General features: G+C 41.8%; 7 non-coding genes across 7 annotated transcripts; all 7 read left to right on the top strand.

Annotated features, from left to right (window-relative positions):
* The first annotated feature begins 2,308 nt into the window (after nucleotides 1–2,308).
* On the top strand, nucleotides 2,309–2,380 carry TRNAP-UGG (transfer RNA proline (anticodon UGG)). The gene has a single exon. It is a non-coding gene; the product is annotated as a tRNA-Pro (tRNA).
* A 272-nt stretch (nucleotides 2,381–2,652) lies between these two features.
* Nucleotides 2,653–2,725, top strand: TRNAV-CAC (transfer RNA valine (anticodon CAC)). The gene has a single exon. It is a non-coding gene; the product is annotated as a tRNA-Val (tRNA).
* Nucleotides 2,726–4,695: 1,970 nt separating this feature from the next.
* On the top strand, nucleotides 4,696–4,767 carry TRNAP-UGG (transfer RNA proline (anticodon UGG)). The gene has a single exon. It is a non-coding gene; the product is annotated as a tRNA-Pro (tRNA).
* A 2,325-nt stretch (nucleotides 4,768–7,092) lies between these two features.
* On the top strand, nucleotides 7,093–7,164 carry TRNAP-UGG (transfer RNA proline (anticodon UGG)). Its single transcript has one exon. It is a non-coding gene; the product is annotated as a tRNA-Pro (tRNA).
* Nucleotides 7,165–7,436: 272 nt separating this feature from the next.
* Nucleotides 7,437–7,509, top strand: TRNAV-CAC (transfer RNA valine (anticodon CAC)). Its single transcript has one exon. It is a non-coding gene; the product is annotated as a tRNA-Val (tRNA).
* A 1,970-nt stretch (nucleotides 7,510–9,479) lies between these two features.
* Nucleotides 9,480–9,551, top strand: TRNAP-UGG (transfer RNA proline (anticodon UGG)). The gene has a single exon. It is a non-coding gene; the product is annotated as a tRNA-Pro (tRNA).
* Nucleotides 9,552–11,876: 2,325 nt separating this feature from the next.
* On the top strand, nucleotides 11,877–11,948 carry TRNAP-UGG (transfer RNA proline (anticodon UGG)). Its single transcript has one exon. It is a non-coding gene; the product is annotated as a tRNA-Pro (tRNA).
* The last annotated feature ends 4,483 nt before the right edge of the window (nucleotides 11,949–16,431 follow it).

Genomic DNA, 16,431 nt, shown 5'->3' with positions numbered 1-16,431 from the left:
TCAAGTTGTTTTGAAGTTTGCGTTTCAAAACCAACATCAATTTTTTCTTTGCAGTAGTGGATAATTCTTTGCTAGAGTCTCATGCTTCAGCCCTGCCCAGTCTGAGCTAATACCAAACATCTGGTCTTGCATGGCATGTACGAGCGTTCAGCTAGGGATGTCGGGCAGGTTGCATGAAAGAAATCTAAAGCCAGAGGCCCATGGAATAGCCAGTTCGGAGCAGTTTCATTACAGAAAAATCAACTGTAGGTATCTGTTTCTGTAGTGTAGTGGTTATCAAGTTCGCCTCACACGCGAAAGGTCCCCGGTTCGAAACCGGGCAGAAACAGTTGTTATATTGTGTTGGCTACAATGTTGATAGGTGCCGTTTTGCCATGGAATTGTCCAAGCCCTGAAGATTATTTCATGCAATCTCGTTCCTAGAAAGGGAATTCTCTCAAAACACTAAAGTAATCGGCGTGTGGATGTATCTGTTGGTTCTCAGACCTTGCTTTCAAAAGAGCCCTGCAATCGGTTCACTGCTCACCTAGAACAAGCATTAACATGGAGAATTGTTGGCACCAACAGGAATCTTATTTTAGTGGAGTGTTTCTGGCTTTGAGTGCAGAGGCCCTCGGCTCAATTCCAAGATGATCCTTCTCAAGGTGATGATACAAATGCATTGTCACCTTTACGTTTAATGTCAGAATCATTTATTTCCAGTTGGTGGTGTAAGAATGTTTGCAACAGTATGGCGATTTTTCCTAGCCATGCATGAATGAAAGCATATCACTCGCCTTTAGGTGTTTTTCTAATACATTGATATTTGCATCTTCCTTCCTAGCCTGCATGTTTGACTATCTTACAGGCTGCATGTAATAAGTATCACATCAGGGCCCTTCTTCTACTCAATTCACAACTGTTCTATCACGACATAGATAAGAAAGCTGCATCTGCTTTTGTTGTGTAGTGGTAATCAGGTTTACCTGACGTGTGAAAGCCCCATGCTTTGAAAGTACACAGTAACAAAGAAACCGATGACTTTTATAATAAGGTGTCATGTGTGTCTCTTACTTTGCACAAAAAGTGCCAGAGATGACTTCATTTGCAGTCACTTGAAAAGTAGGGATTCTCCAATAAATGGTAAATGGTTGAAACAAATCTGAAGAAATGCATGACATACCTGTGTGTGTGTGTGTATGCATGTATGTATATATAGGGAGAGAGAGAGCGTCAATATAAACAGACTTTATTTCAATCAAGCTGTCTTTTCTATCCTTCAGGAGCAGAATGTTCTGATCATCAGCGCTCCAGAATGTAGTGTTTTCTTGGCAAGCATCACATATTGTGATGTGTTAGCTAAAAGTTCCATATCCTAGAGACTGATATATTCCTCTGTACTTGTACCTTGGGGATTCATCAAAACCGGGCATCATAAGCAGCTTTCTACTGCCACAGACTGGACAGCGAAACAATTTAAAATATCCCAGAAAAAGAAAATAAGCATGCTTAATCAGAGCTTTCTGGACAGGAAGGACATTTGAGCAAGTGAGGAATAAGCACTGCTTTTGTTAATTTGCATAGGCAGAATAGAGACTTGTGGGAAAAGGCCGAAATTACAGTCACAGAAAATGGCTGCATCTATAGAGAACGCTAAGAAGTGTTGGCAGCTTTTCCTCTGACCCTGACCACTTTTACAAGCAATCCTATGATAGTCAGCAGGACCCACCCTAAAAAGGAAGGGGCATCCACTTGGACCCTTTCCACCTTTTCTAAATCTCGCCTGATCGAGCCTGATTGAGCACTGATTGAGCAGATAAGCACATGTCATTCTCATTTCAGAAAGGTATTGGTTAGCTTGCTGCTAGCAGCTCAGTTATGTTATGATGTTAGAGGCTATGCAAGGAATGCTTTAGTCCAGCGATATGCAGTTTTTATTGCGCCTTGCATTCAGCAGGAAGATCTTTAGCTTGAATCTGTGGCCTAGGTATTCACCTTGGTATTTCTTTTGGCACAAAGTGAAGGAGTATTTAAGAGAAAATGCACAATGTGTTTCTTATGTTGTTATGAACAACTTGTTACTCTTTCTCATTAAGCTTCAGCCACTGAAGAAATATATAAATAAGGGCTGACTTCCTGTAAGACGTGTCCAAAGCTGGGACGGAATAAAAGGAGACACTTGTAAATGATAGTGCTATCGTTTGAGAAAGGGTAAGTTGAGACTGACTTTCATGCGTATTCACAGACCAAGCATCATAAAGATACCAGCATGATCTTCATTGCGGGCTTAGAGCCGGTATTAGCTTTTGAGAGGTAAGAGGATTTTGAGGGCTCGTTGGTCTAGGGGTATGATTCTCGCTTTGGGTGCGAGAGGTCCCGGGTTCAAATCCCGGACGAGCCCTTTTCTTGGTACTCTTTTCAAGTTGTTTTGAAGTTTGCGTTTCAAAACCAACATCAATTTTTTCTTTGCAGTAGTGGATAATTCTTTGCTAGAGTCTCATGCTTCAGCCCTGCCCAGTCTGAGCTAATACCAAACATCTGGTCTTGCATGGCATGTACGAGCGTTCAGCTAGGGATGTCGGGCAGGTTGCATGAAAGAAATCTAAAGCCAGAGGCCCATGGAATAGCCAGTTCGGAGCAGTTTCATTACAGAAAAATCAACTGTAGGTATCTGTTTCTGTAGTGTAGTGGTTATCACGTTCGCCTCACACGCGAAAGGTCCCCGGTTCGAAACCGGGCAGAAACAGTTGTTATATTGTGTTGGCTACAATGTTGATAGGTGCCGTTTTGCCATGGAATTGTCCAAGCCCTGAAGATTATTTCATGCAATCTCGTTCCAAGAAAGGGAATTCTCTCAAAACACTAAAGTAATCGGCGTGTGGATGTATCTGTTGGTTCTCAGACCTTGCTTTCAAAAGAGCCCTGCAATCGGTTCACTGCTCACCTAGAACAAGCATTAACATGGAGAATTGTTGGCACCAACAGGAATCTTATTTTAGTGGAGTGTTTCTGGCTTTGAGTGCAGAGGCCCTCGGCTCAATTCCAAGATGATCCTTCTCAAGGTGATGATACAAATGCATTGTCACCTTTACGTTTAATGTCAGAATCATTTATTTCCAGTTGGTGGTGTAAGAATGTTTGCAACAGTATGGCGATTTTTCCTAGCCATGCATGAATGAAAGCATATCACTCGCCTTTAGGTGTTTTTCTAATACATTGATATTTGCATCTTCCTTCCTAGCCTGCATGTTTGACTATCTTACAGGCTGCATGTAATAAGTATCACATCAGGGCCCTTCTTCTACTCAATTCACAACTGTTCTATCACGACATAGATAAGAAAGCTGCATCTGCTTTTGTTGTGTAGTGGTAATCAGGTTTACCTGACGTGTGAAAGCCCCATGCTTTGAAAGTACACAGTAACAAAGAAACCGATGACTTTTATAAAAAGGTGTCATGTGCGTCTCTTACTTTGCACAAAAAGTGCCAGAGATGACTTCATTTGCAGTCACTTGAAAAGTAGGGATTCTCCAATAAATGGTAAATGGTTGAAACAAATCTGAAGAAATGCATGACATACCTGTGTGTGTGTGTGTACGCATGTATGTATATATAGGGAGAGAGAGAGCGTCAATATAAACAGACTTTATTTCAATCAAGCTGTCTTTTCTATCCTTCAGGAGCAGAATGTTCTGATCATCAGCGCTCCAGAATGTAGTGTTTTCTTGGCAAGCATCACATATTGTGATGTGTTAGCTAAAAGTTCCATATCCTAGAGACTGATATATTCCTCTGTACTTGTACCTTGGGGATTCATCAAAACCTGGCATCATAAGCAGCTTTCTACTGCCACAGACTGGACAGCGAAACAATTTAAAATATCCCAGAAAAAGAAAATAAGCATGCTTAATCAGAGCTTTCTGGACAGGAAGGACCTTTGAGCAAGTGAGGAATAAGCACTGCTTTTGTTAATTTGCATAGGCAGAATAGAGACTTCTGGGAAAAGGCCGAAATTACAGTCACAGAAAATGGCTGCATCTATAGAGAACGCTAAGAAGTGTTGGCAGCTTTTCCTCTGACCCTGACCACTTTTACAAGCAATCCTATGATAGTCAGCAGGACCCACCCTAAAAAGGAAGGGGCATCCACTTGGACCCTTTCCACCTTTTCTAAATCTCGCCTGATTGAGCACTGATTGAGCAGATAAGCACATGTCATTCTCATTTCAGAAAGGTATTGGTTAGCTTGCTGCTAGCAGCTCAGTTATGTTATGATGTTAGAGGCTATGCAAGGAATGCTTTAGTCCAGCGATATGCAGTTTTTATTGCGCCTTGCATTCAGCAGGAAGATCTTTAGCTTGAATCTGTGGCCTAGGTATTCACCTTGGTATTTCTTTTGGCACAAAGTGAAGGAGTATTTGAGAGAAAATGCACAATGTGTTTCTTATGTTGTTATGAACAACTTGTTACTCTTTCTCATTAAGCTTCAGCCACTGCAGAAATATATAAATAAGGGCTGACTTCCTGTAAGACGTGTCCAAAGCTGGGACGGAATAAAAGGAGACACTTGTAAATGATAGTGCTATCGTTTGAGAAAGGGTAAGTTGAGACTGACTTTCATGCGTTTTCACAGACCAAGCATCATAAAGATACCAGCATGATCTTCATTGCGGGCTTAGAGCCGGTATTAGCTTTTGAGAGGTAAGAGGATTTTGAGGGCTCGTTGGTCTAGGGGTATGATTCTCGCTTTGGGTGCGAGAGGTCCCGGGTTCAAATCCCGGACGAGCCCTTTTCTTGGTACTCTTTTCAAGTTGTTTTGAAGTTTGCGTTTCAAAACCAACATCAATTTTTTCTTTGCAGTAGTGGATAATTCTTTGCTAGAGTCTCATGCTTCAGCCCTGCCCAGTCTGAGCTAATACCAAACATCTGGTCTTGCATGGCATGTACGAGCGTTCAGCTAGGGATGTCGGGCAGGTTGCATGAAAGAAATCTAAAGCCAGAGGCCCATGGAATAGCCAGTTCGGAGCAGTTTCATTACAGAAAAATCAACTGTAGGTATCTGTTTCTGTAGTGTAGTGGTTATCAAGTTCGCCTCACACGCGAAAGGTCCCCGGTTCGAAACCGGGCAGAAACAGTTGTTATATTGTGTTGGCTACAATGTTGATAGGTGCCGTTTTGCCATGGAATTGTCCAAGCCCTGAAGATTATTTCATGCAATCTCGTTCCAAGAAAGGGAATTCTCTCAAAACACTAAAGTTATCGGCGTGTGGATGTATCTGTTGGTTTTCAGACCTTGCTTTCAAAAGAGCCCTGCAATCGGTTCACTGCTCACCTAGAACAAGCATTAACATGGAGAATTGTTGGCACCAACAGGAATCTTATTTTAGTGGAGTGTTTCTGGCTTTGAGTGCAGAGGCCCTCGGCTCAATTCCAAGATGATCCTTCTCAAGGTGATGATACAAATGCATTGTCACCTTTACGTTTAATGTCAGAATCATTTATTTCCAGTTGGTGGTGTAAGAATGTTTGCAACAGTATGGCGATTTTTCCTAGCCATGCATGAATGAAAGCATATCACTCGCCTTTAGGTGTTTTTCTAATACATTGATATTTGCATCTTCCTTCCTAGCCTGCATGTTTGACTATCTTACAGGCTGCATGTAATAAGTATCACATCAGGGCCCTTCTTCTACTCAATTCACAACTGTTCTATCACGACATAGATAAGAAAGCTGCATCTGCTTTTGTTGTGTAGTGGTAATCAGGTTTACCTGACGTGTGAAAGCCCCATGCTTTGAAAGTACACAGTAACAAAGAAACCGATGACTTTTATAATAAGGTGTCATGTGTGTCTCTTACTTTGCACAAAAAGTGCCAGAGATGACTTCATTTGCAGTCACTTGAAAAGTAGGGATTCTCCAATAAATGGTAAATGGTTGAAACAAATCTGAAGAAATGCATGACATACCTGTGTGTGTGTGTGTATGCATGTATGTATATATAGGGAGAGAGAGAGCGTCAATATAAACAGACTTTATTTCAATCAAGCTGTCTTTTCTATCCTTCAGGAGCAGAATGTTCTGATCATCAGCGCTCCAGAATGTAGTGTTTTCTTGGCAAGCATCACATATTGTGATGTGTTAGCTAAAAGTTCCATATCCTAGAGACTGATATATTCCTCTGTACTTGTACCTTGGGGATTCATCAAAACCGGGCATCATAAGCAGCTTTCTACTGCCACAGACTGGACAGCGAAACAATTTAAAATATCCCAGAAAAAGAAAATAAGCATGCTTAATCAGAGCTTTCTGGACAGGAAGGACATTTGAGCAAGTGAGGAATAAGCACTGCTTTTGTTAATTTGCATAGGCAGAATAGAGACTTCTGGGAAAAGGCCGAAATTACAGTCACAGAAAATGGCTGCATCTATAGAGAACGCTAAGAAGTGTTGGCAGCTTTTCCTCTGACCCTGGCCACTTTTACAAGCAATCCTATGATAGTCAGCAGGACCCACCCTAAAAAGGAAGGGGCATCCACTTGGACCCTTTCCACCTTTTCTAAATCTCGCCTGATCGAGCCTGATTGAGCACTGATTGAGCAGATAAGCACATGTCATTCTCATTTCAGAAAGGTATTGGTTAGCTTGCTGCTAGCAGCTCAGTTATGTTATGATGTTAGAGGCTATGCAAGGAATGCTTTAGTCCAGCGATATGCAGTTTTTATTGCGCCTTGCATTCAGCAGGAAGATCTTTAGCTTGAATCTGTGGCCTAGGTATTCACCTTGGTATTTCTTTTGGCACAAAGTGAAGGAGTATTTAAGAGAAAATGCACAATGTGTTTCTTATGTTGTTATGAACAACTTGTTACTCTTTCTCATTAAGCTTCAGCCACTGAAGAAATATATAAATAAGGGCTGACTTCCTGTAAGACGTGTCCAAAGCTGGGACGGAATAAAAGGAGACACTTGTAAATGATAGTGCTATCGTTTGAGAAAGGGTAAGTTGAGACTGACTTTCATGCGTATTCACAGACCAAGCATCATAAAGATACCAGCATGATCTTCATTGCGGGCTTAGAGCCGGTATTAGCTTTTGAGAGGTAAGAGGATTTTGAGGGCTCGTTGGTCTAGGGGTATGATTCTCGCTTTGGGTGCGAGAGGTCCCGGGTTCAAATCCCGGACGAGCCCTTTTCTTGGTACTCTTTTCAAGTTGTTTTGAAGTTTGCGTTTCAAAACCAACATCAATTTTTTCTTTGCAGTAGTGGATAATTCTTTGCTAGAGTCTCATGCTTCAGCCCTGCCCAGTCTGAGCTAATACCAAACATCTGGTCTTGCATGGCATGTACGAGCGTTCAGCTAGGGATGTCGGGCAGGTTGCATGAAAGAAATCTAAAGCCAGAGGCCCATGGAATAGCCAGTTCGGAGCAGTTTCATTACAGAAAAATCAACTGTAGGTATCTGTTTCTGTAGTGTAGTGGTTATCACGTTCGCCTCACACGCGAAAGGTCCCCGGTTCGAAACCGGGCAGAAACAGTTGTTATATTGTGTTGGCTACAATGTTGATAGGTGCCGTTTTGCCATGGAATTGTCCAAGCCCTGAAGATTATTTCATGCAATCTCGTTCCAAGAAAGGGAATTCTCTCAAAACACTAAAGTAATCGGCGTGTGGATGTATCTGTTGGTTCTCAGACCTTGCTTTCAAAAGAGCCCTGCAATCGGTTCACTGCTCACCTAGAACAAGCATTAACATGGAGAATTGTTGGCACCAACAGGAATCTTATTTTAGTGGAGTGTTTCTGGCTTTGAGTGCAGAGGCCCTCGGCTCAATTCCAAGATGATCCTTCTCAAGGTGATGATACAAATGCATTGTCACCTTTACGTTTAATGTCAGAATCATTTATTTCCAGTTGGTGGTGTAAGAATGTTTGCAACAGTATGGCGATTTTTCCTAGCCATGCATGAATGAAAGCATATCACTCGCCTTTAGGTGTTTTTCTAATACATTGATATTTGCATCTTCCTTCCTAGCCTGCATGTTTGACTATCTTACAGGCTGCATGTAATAAGTATCACATCAGGGCCCTTCTTCTACTCAATTCACAACTGTTCTATCACGACATAGATAAGAAAGCTGCATCTGCTTTTGTTGTGTAGTGGTAATCAGGTTTACCTGACGTGTGAAAGCCCCATGCTTTGAAAGTACACAGTAACAAAGAAACCGATGACTTTTATAAAAAGGTGTCATGTGCGTCTCTTACTTTGCACAAAAAGTGCCAGAGATGACTTCATTTGCAGTCACTTGAAAAGTAGGGATTCTCCAATAAATGGTAAATGGTTGAAACAAATCTGAAGAAATGCATGACATACCTGTGTGTGTGTGTGTACGCATGTATGTATATATAGGGAGAGAGAGAGCGTCAATATAAACAGACTTTATTTCAATCAAGCTGTCTTTTCTATCCTTCAGGAGCAGAATGTTCTGATCATCAGCGCTCCAGAATGTAGTGTTTTCTTGGCAAGCATCACATATTGTGATGTGTTAGCTAAAAGTTCCATATCCTAGAGACTGATATATTCCTCTGTACTTGTACCTTGGGGATTCATCAAAACCTGGCATCATAAGCAGCTTTCTACTGCCACAGACTGGACAGCGAAACAATTTAAAATATCCCAGAAAAAGAAAATAAGCATGCTTAATCAGAGCTTTCTGGACAGGAAGGACCTTTGAGCAAGTGAGGAATAAGCACTGCTTTTGTTAATTTGCATAGGCAGAATAGAGACTTCTGGGAAAAGGCCGAAATTACAGTCACAGAAAATGGCTGCATCTATAGAGAACGCTAAGAAGTGTTGGCAGCTTTTCCTCTGACCCTGACCACTTTTACAAGCAATCCTATGATAGTCAGCAGGACCCACCCTAAAAAGGAAGGGGCATCCACTTGGACCCTTTCCACCTTTTCTAAATCTCGCCTGATTGAGCACTGATTGAGCAGATAAGCACATGTCATTCTCATTTCAGAAAGGTATTGGTTAGCTTGCTGCTAGCAGCTCAGTTATGTTATGATGTTAGAGGCTATGCAAGGAATGCTTTAGTCCAGCGATATGCAGTTTTTATTGCGCCTTGCATTCAGCAGGAAGATCTTTAGCTTGAATCTGTGGCCTAGGTATTCACCTTGGTATTTCTTTTGGCACAAAGTGAAGGAGTATTTGAGAGAAAATGCACAATGTGTTTCTTATGTTGTTATGAACAACTTGTTACTCTTTCTCATTAAGCTTCAGCCACTGCAGAAATATATAAATAAGGGCTGACTTCCTGTAAGACGTGTCCAAAGCTGGGACGGAATAAAAGGAGACACTTGTAAATGATAGTGCTATCGTTTGAGAAAGGGTAAGTTGAGACTGACTTTCATGCGTTTTCACAGACCAAGCATCATAAAGATACCAGCATGATCTTCATTGCGGGCTTAGAGCCGGTATTAGCTTTTGAGAGGTAAGAGGATTTTGAGGGCTCGTTGGTCTAGGGGTATGATTCTCGCTTTGGGTGCGAGAGGTCCCGGGTTCAAATCCCGGACGAGCCCTTTTCTTGGTACTCTTTTCAAGTTGTTTTGAAGTTTGCGTTTCAAAACCAACATCAATTTTTTCTTTGCAGTAGTGGATAATTCTTTGCTAGAGTCTCATGCTTCAGCCCTGCCCAGTCTGAGCTAATACCAAACATCTGGTCTTGCATGGCATGTACGAGCGTTCAGCTAGGGATGTCGGGCAGGTTGCATGAAAGAAATCTAAAGCCAGAGGCCCATGGAATAGCCAGTTCGGAGCAGTTTCATTACAGAAAAATCAACTGTAGGTATCTGTTTCTGTAGTGTAGTGGTTATCAAGTTCGCCTCACACGCGAAAGGTCCCCGGTTCGAAACCGGGCAGAAACAGTTGTTATATTGTGTTGGCTACAATGTTGATAGGTGCCGTTTTGCCATGGAATTGTCCAAGCCCTGAAGATTATTTCATGCAATCTCGTTCCAAGAAAGGGAATTCTCTCAAAACACTAAAGTTATCGGCGTGTGGATGTATCTGTTGGTTTTCAGACCTTGCTTTCAAAAGAGCCCTGCAATCGGTTCACTGCTCACCTAGAACAAGCATTAACATGGAGAATTGTTGGCACCAACAGGAATCTTATTTTAGTGGAGTGTTTCTGGCTTTGAGTGCAGAGGCCCTCGGCTCAATTCCAAGATGATCCTTCTCAAGGTGATGATACAAATGCATTGTCACCTTTACGTTTAATGTCAGAATCATTTATTTCCAGTTGGTGGTGTAAGAATGTTTGCAACAGTATGGCGATTTTTCCTAGCCATGCATGAATGAAAGCATATCACTCGCCTTTAGGTGTTTTTCTAATACATTGATATTTGCATCTTCCTTCCTAGCCTGCATGTTTGACTATCTTACAGGCTGCATGTAATAAGTATCACATCAGGGCCCTTCTTCTACTCAATTCACAACTGTTCTATCACGACATAGATAAGAAAGCTGCATCTGCTTTTGTTGTGTAGTGGTAATCAGGTTTACCTGACGTGTGAAAGCCCCATGCTTTGAAAGTACACAGTAACAAAGAAACCGATGACTTTTATAATAAGGTGTCATGTGTGTCTCTTACTTTGCACAAAAAGTGCCAGAGATGACTTCATTTGCAGTCACTTGAAAAGTAGGGATTCTCCAATAAATGGTAAATGGTTGAAACAAATCTGAAGAAATGCATGACATACCTGTGTGTGTGTGTGTATGCATGTATGTATATATAGGGAGAGAGAGAGCGTCAATATAAACAGACTTTATTTCAATCAAGCTGTCTTTTCTATCCTTCAGGAGCAGAATGTTCTGATCATCAGCGCTCCAGAATGTAGTGTTTTCTTGGCAAGCATCACATATTGTGATGTGTTAGCTAAAAGTTCCATATCCTAGAGACTGATATATTCCTCTGTACTTGTACCTTGGGGATTCATCAAAACCGGGCATCATAAGCAGCTTTCTACTGCCACAGACTGGACAGCGAAACAATTTAAAATATCCCAGAAAAAGAAAATAAGCATGCTTAATCAGAGCTTTCTGGACAGGAAGGACATTTGAGCAAGTGAGGAATAAGCACTGCTTTTGTTAATTTGCATAGGCAGAATAGAGACTTCTGGGAAAAGGCCGAAATTACAGTCACAGAAAATGGCTGCATCTATAGAGAACGCTAAGAAGTGTTGGCAGCTTTTCCTCTGACCCTGGCCACTTTTACAAGCAATCCTATGATAGTCAGCAGGACCCACCCTAAAAAGGAAGGGGCATCCACTTGGACCCTTTCCACCTTTTCTAAATCTCGCCTGATCGAGCCTGATTGAGCACTGATTGAGCAGATAAGCACATGTCATTCTCATTTCAGAAAGGTATTGGTTAGCTTGCTGCTAGCAGCTCAGTTATGTTATGATGTTAGAGGCTATGCAAGGAATGCTTTAGTCCAGCGATATGCAGTTTTTATTGCGCCTTGCCTTCACCAGGAAGATCTTTAGCTTGAATCTGTGGCCTAGGTATTCACCTTGGTATTTCTTTTGGCACAAAGTGAAGGAGTATTTGAGAGAAAATGCACAATGTGTTTCTTATGTTGTTATGAACAACTTGTTACTCTTTCTCATTAAGCTTCAGCCACTGCAGAAATATATAAATAAGGGCTGACTTCCTGTAAGACGTGTCCAAAGCTGGGACGGAATAAAAGGAGACACTTGTAAATGATAGTGCTATCGTTTGAGAAAGGGTAAGTTGAGACTGACTTTCATGCGTATTCACAGACCAAGCATCATAAAGATACCAGCATGATCTTCATTGCGGGCTTAGAGCCGGTATTAGCTTTTGAGAGGTAAGAGGATTTTGAGGGCTCGTTGGTCTAGGGGTATGATTCTCGCTTTGGGTGCGAGAGGTCCCGGGTTCAAATCCCGGACGAGCCCTTTTCTTGGTACTCTTTTCAAGTTGTTTTGAAGTTTGCGTTTCAAAACCAACATCAATTTTTTCTTTGCAGTAGTGGATAATTCTTTGCTAGAGTCTCATGCTTCAGCCCTGCCCAGTCTGAGCTAATACCAAACATCTGGTCTTGCATGGCATGTACGAGCGTTCAGCTAGGGATGTCGGGCAGGTTGCATGAAAGAAATCTAAAGCCAGAGGCCCATGGAATAGCCAGTTCGGAGCAGTTTCATTACAGAAAAATCAACTGTAGGTATCTGTTTCTGTAGTGTAGTGGTTATCAAGTTCGCCTCACACGCGAAAGGTCCCCGGTTCGAAACCGGGCAGAAACAGTTGTTATATTGTGTTGGCTACAATGTTGATAGGTGCCGTTTTGCCATGGAATTGTCCAAGCCCTGAAGATTATTTCATGCAATCTCGTTCCAAGAAAGGGAATTCTCTCAAAACACTAAAGTAATCGGCGTGTGGATGTATCTGTTGGTTCTCAGACCTTGCTTTCAAAAGAGCCCTGCAATCGGTTCACTGCTCACCTAGAACAAGCATTAACATGGAGAATTGTTGGCACCAGCAGGAATCTTATTTTAGTGGAGTGTTTCTGGCTTTGAGTGCAGAGGCCCTCGGCTCAATTCCAAGATGATCCTTCTCAAGGTGATGATACAAATGCATTGTCACCTTTACGTTTAATGTCAGAATCATTTATTTCCAGTTGGTGGTGTAAGAATGTTTGCAACAGTATGGCGATTTTTCCTAGCCATGCATGAATGAAAGCATATCACTCGCCTTTAGGTGTTTTTCTAATACATTGATATTTGCATCTTCCTTCCTAGCCTGCATGTTTGACTATCTTACAGGCTGCATGTAATAAGTATCACATCAGGGCCCTTCTTCTACTCAATTCACAACTGTTCTATCACGACATAGATAAGAAAGCTGCATCTGCTTTTGTTGTGTAGTGGTAATCAGGTTTACCTGACGTGTGAAAGCCCCATGCTTTGAAAGTACACAGTAACAAAGAAACCGATGACTTTTATAATAAGGTGTCATGTGTGTCTCTTACTTTGCACAAAAAGTGCCAGAGATGACTTCATTTGCAGTCACTTGAAAAGTAGGGATTCTCCAATAAATGGTAAATGGTTGAAACAAATCTGAAGAAATGCATGACATACCTGTGTGTGTGTGTGTATGCATGTATGTATATATAGGGAGAGAGAGAGCGTCAATATAAACAGACTTTATTTCAATCAAGCTGTCTTTTCTATCCTTCAGGAGCAGAATGTTCTGATCATCAGCGCTCCAGAATGTAGTGTTTTCTTGGCAAGCATCACATATTGTGATGTGTTAGCTAAAAGTTCCATATCCTAGAGACTGATATATTCCTCTGTACTTGTACCTTGGGGATTCATCAAAACCGGGCATCATAAGCAGCTTTCTACTGCCACAGACTGGACAGCGAAACAATTTAAAATATCCCAGAAAAAGAAAATAAGCATGCTTAATCAGAGCTTTCTGGACAGGAAGGACATTTGAGCAAGTGAGGAATAAGCACTGCTTTTGTTAATTTGCATAGGCAGAATAGAGACTTCTGGGAAAAGGCCGAAATTACAGTCACAGAAAATGGCTGCATCTATAGAGAACGCTAAGAAGTGTTGGCAGCTTTTCCTCTGACCCTGGCCACTTTTACAAGCAATCCTATGATAGTCAGCAGGACCCACCCTAAAAAGGAAGGGGCATCCACTTGGACCCTTTCCACCTTTTCTAAATCTCGCCTGATCGAGCCTCATTGAGCACTGATTGAGCAGATAAGCACATGTCATTCTCATTTCAGAAAGGTATTGGTTAGCTTGCTGCTAGCAGCTCAGTTATGTTATGATGTTAGAGGCTATGCAAGGAATGCTTTAGTCCAGCGATATGCAGTTTTTATTGCGCCTTGCATTCAGCAGGAAGATCTTTAGCTTGAATCTGTGGCCTAGGTATTCACCTTGGTATTTCTTTTGGCACAAAGTGAAGTAGTATTTAAGAGAAAATGCACAATGTGTTTCTTATGTTGTTATGAACAACTTGTTACTCTTTCTCATTAAGCTTCAGCCACTGAAGAAATATATAAATAAGGGCTGACTTCCTGTAAGACGTGTCCAAAGCTGGGACGGAATAAAAGGAGACACTTGTAAATGATAGTGCTATCGTTTGAGAAAGGGTAAGTTGAGACTGACTTTCATGCGTATTCACAGACCAAGCATCATAAAGATACCAGCATGATCTTCATTGCGGGCTTAGAGCCGGTATTAGCTTTTGAGAGGTGTGGTAAATAAAATAAATATTACCGGACTGAATTTCATGCGGAATCTTAAATTGAAGTAAATAGCTCAAAATAACAAGAGGCAGAATCCGTGGTATAAGAGGTTTTCTAATGGGCTTTATTCCATTCAAAATGGCCGACTCGAGTCGCGGCCCTCAGGTTCCGTCACCACGAAGGTTCAGGAAGTGAAGTACAATAATTTATTAACAGACATGTATTTTTATAATAAGTACATTACAATGAAACGAATGTAGAAGGCGTAACATTTGATAAGAAAAGTGACAAAACAGTGACATAATCGAAACTAGGCGTATTAAGGAATAAAAGAAACATGATTGGTTAGAATTATCAGACATAGGTGGATCTATAAGATAATACTTGTCATAGATGCGCGCGCGGCAGCATGACGTGTAATTGACGTGCAACTAGGGGGTGAAGGGGACTTGACATTTAGCTCTACATGTGGAGACGAGAAGTCTGGGGTTAAGTCATCCTAATCCCAAATCATATCTAACATCCTATGTTTAAAGAACTATGTTATCCACAAGGAAGAACTCTCGGACAGAATCTATTCTATACTGACTGTGTGCGTGTACAAGCGTCTAAGTGTCTATATGAGATGCGAGGGGCAGAAAACTTTCCATGGCAACAGGGCTATGAATCACTTGCAGGAGGACGGAAAGGCTGAGTCCTTTGCTTGTGAGCTAAAGGAAATGTTTACCTAAATCACTGGACAGGAATGCATCGGCTGAAGAGCAAAATAGATAATTCGAAGGTGAAATACAACTTCTTGGCAGACAGGCGAAAACTAGCCGAGGCAGGCACCGTTAGCTGCACAGGGAGTAGGACAAAGTTCATGGATACAGATGCGAGCTCAAGCTGAAGCTGTCAGAGACAGAGAGCAGGGAAAGGCTTTGAGGACAGAATCGGGCCTACTCGCCTGAACTGTAAAGATGAAGTAACTTAGCCATATAAAGTCGGTGGCCTTTTATACTTAGGAATCGAATATCCAGCCCATTGATGGCGGATCCGACAGAGAACATGTTGACGGTAGACACACATATGTTTGCGTCTTAGAAACTGGAACTGGAGGGAACATACATGTACTTGTAACATGCATATAGAACCGTTGGGGTCCAAGATAGGGGACATAACTGATCAGGAAAATCCACATTTCCACATTCCCTCCTTGTCCCCTTCTTGCCCTTCACGAGACATCAATCTTCATCATTCCATTGATTTGCTCATGGAGCATCATTTCTTCTTCTTTCTTCTTCCGGGATCTTGAGCGAAAACCTTGATGTGGGATACACGATGTGGCACACAGACCATAAATCGCTGGTCCACATTGTAGGCATAGACAACAACTGAAGAGCATAAGAAGGCCAATACCTAGGAAGGATAGAACTCTCCATCCCCAGGCTGATATCACACTCCAAAACCACCCGGACCACGTCCAAGTGCCTGGATTCTCGTGTATCTGGCTTACAATCTTATGAAGGCGTGTTATAGCTTTATATACAGATGGCGAATTTTCTGGTATGAATATGCAGCAGCTGGATCCGATGACCCTGCAAGCTCCGCCCCTATCGGCCAGGATGACGTCAAGGACAAGACGATTCTGGAGAACAACAATTCTCATCACTGATTGTTCCTCTGTCAGATTGCCTAGGGCGGCTATAGTCTCGTTTACTACAGCTTCAAGAGTCTTGGTAAGTCTGCGTATCAGCTTACTATTTGATATAGTACCTATATAGGGAAAGATACCTTTATTGAAATCTACATACTTGTCCCATGATGTCTCAGTATAATCGACAACTGGGAGATCTCTTTGCTCTCTATTGTGTACTAAATGAACATTTCGATAATAATCAGGGGGAGCTAGGAAAACAGGTGGCAAAAGGAATGCTATGTAACAGGTACCATCCCAATCTAGAGGCAGACGCATATATGCAGTCTGACCACATATGAAGTAGGAATGGCGAGAAGCTCTAAATGAAGATTTACCTTGATCACTATATTCTACTGTAGTAACGCATTGGCTATGGCCCATGTGTTTGGAACCAACTTTTCTAACACATAATTCACCCTTAACTGGAAATACTGACATAGTGGGCAGAATTAGTTCAACTTCGGATTTGACATTCAAAATCATAAGATTAGGTGTAAAATTA

Source organism: Triturus cristatus, chromosome 8, assembly GCF_964204655.1.
Source record: "Triturus cristatus chromosome 8, aTriCri1.1, whole genome shotgun sequence".
Lineage (NCBI taxonomy): Eukaryota > Metazoa > Chordata > Amphibia > Caudata > Salamandridae > Triturus > Triturus cristatus.
This window is presented reverse-complemented; position numbering and strand designations above follow the sequence as displayed.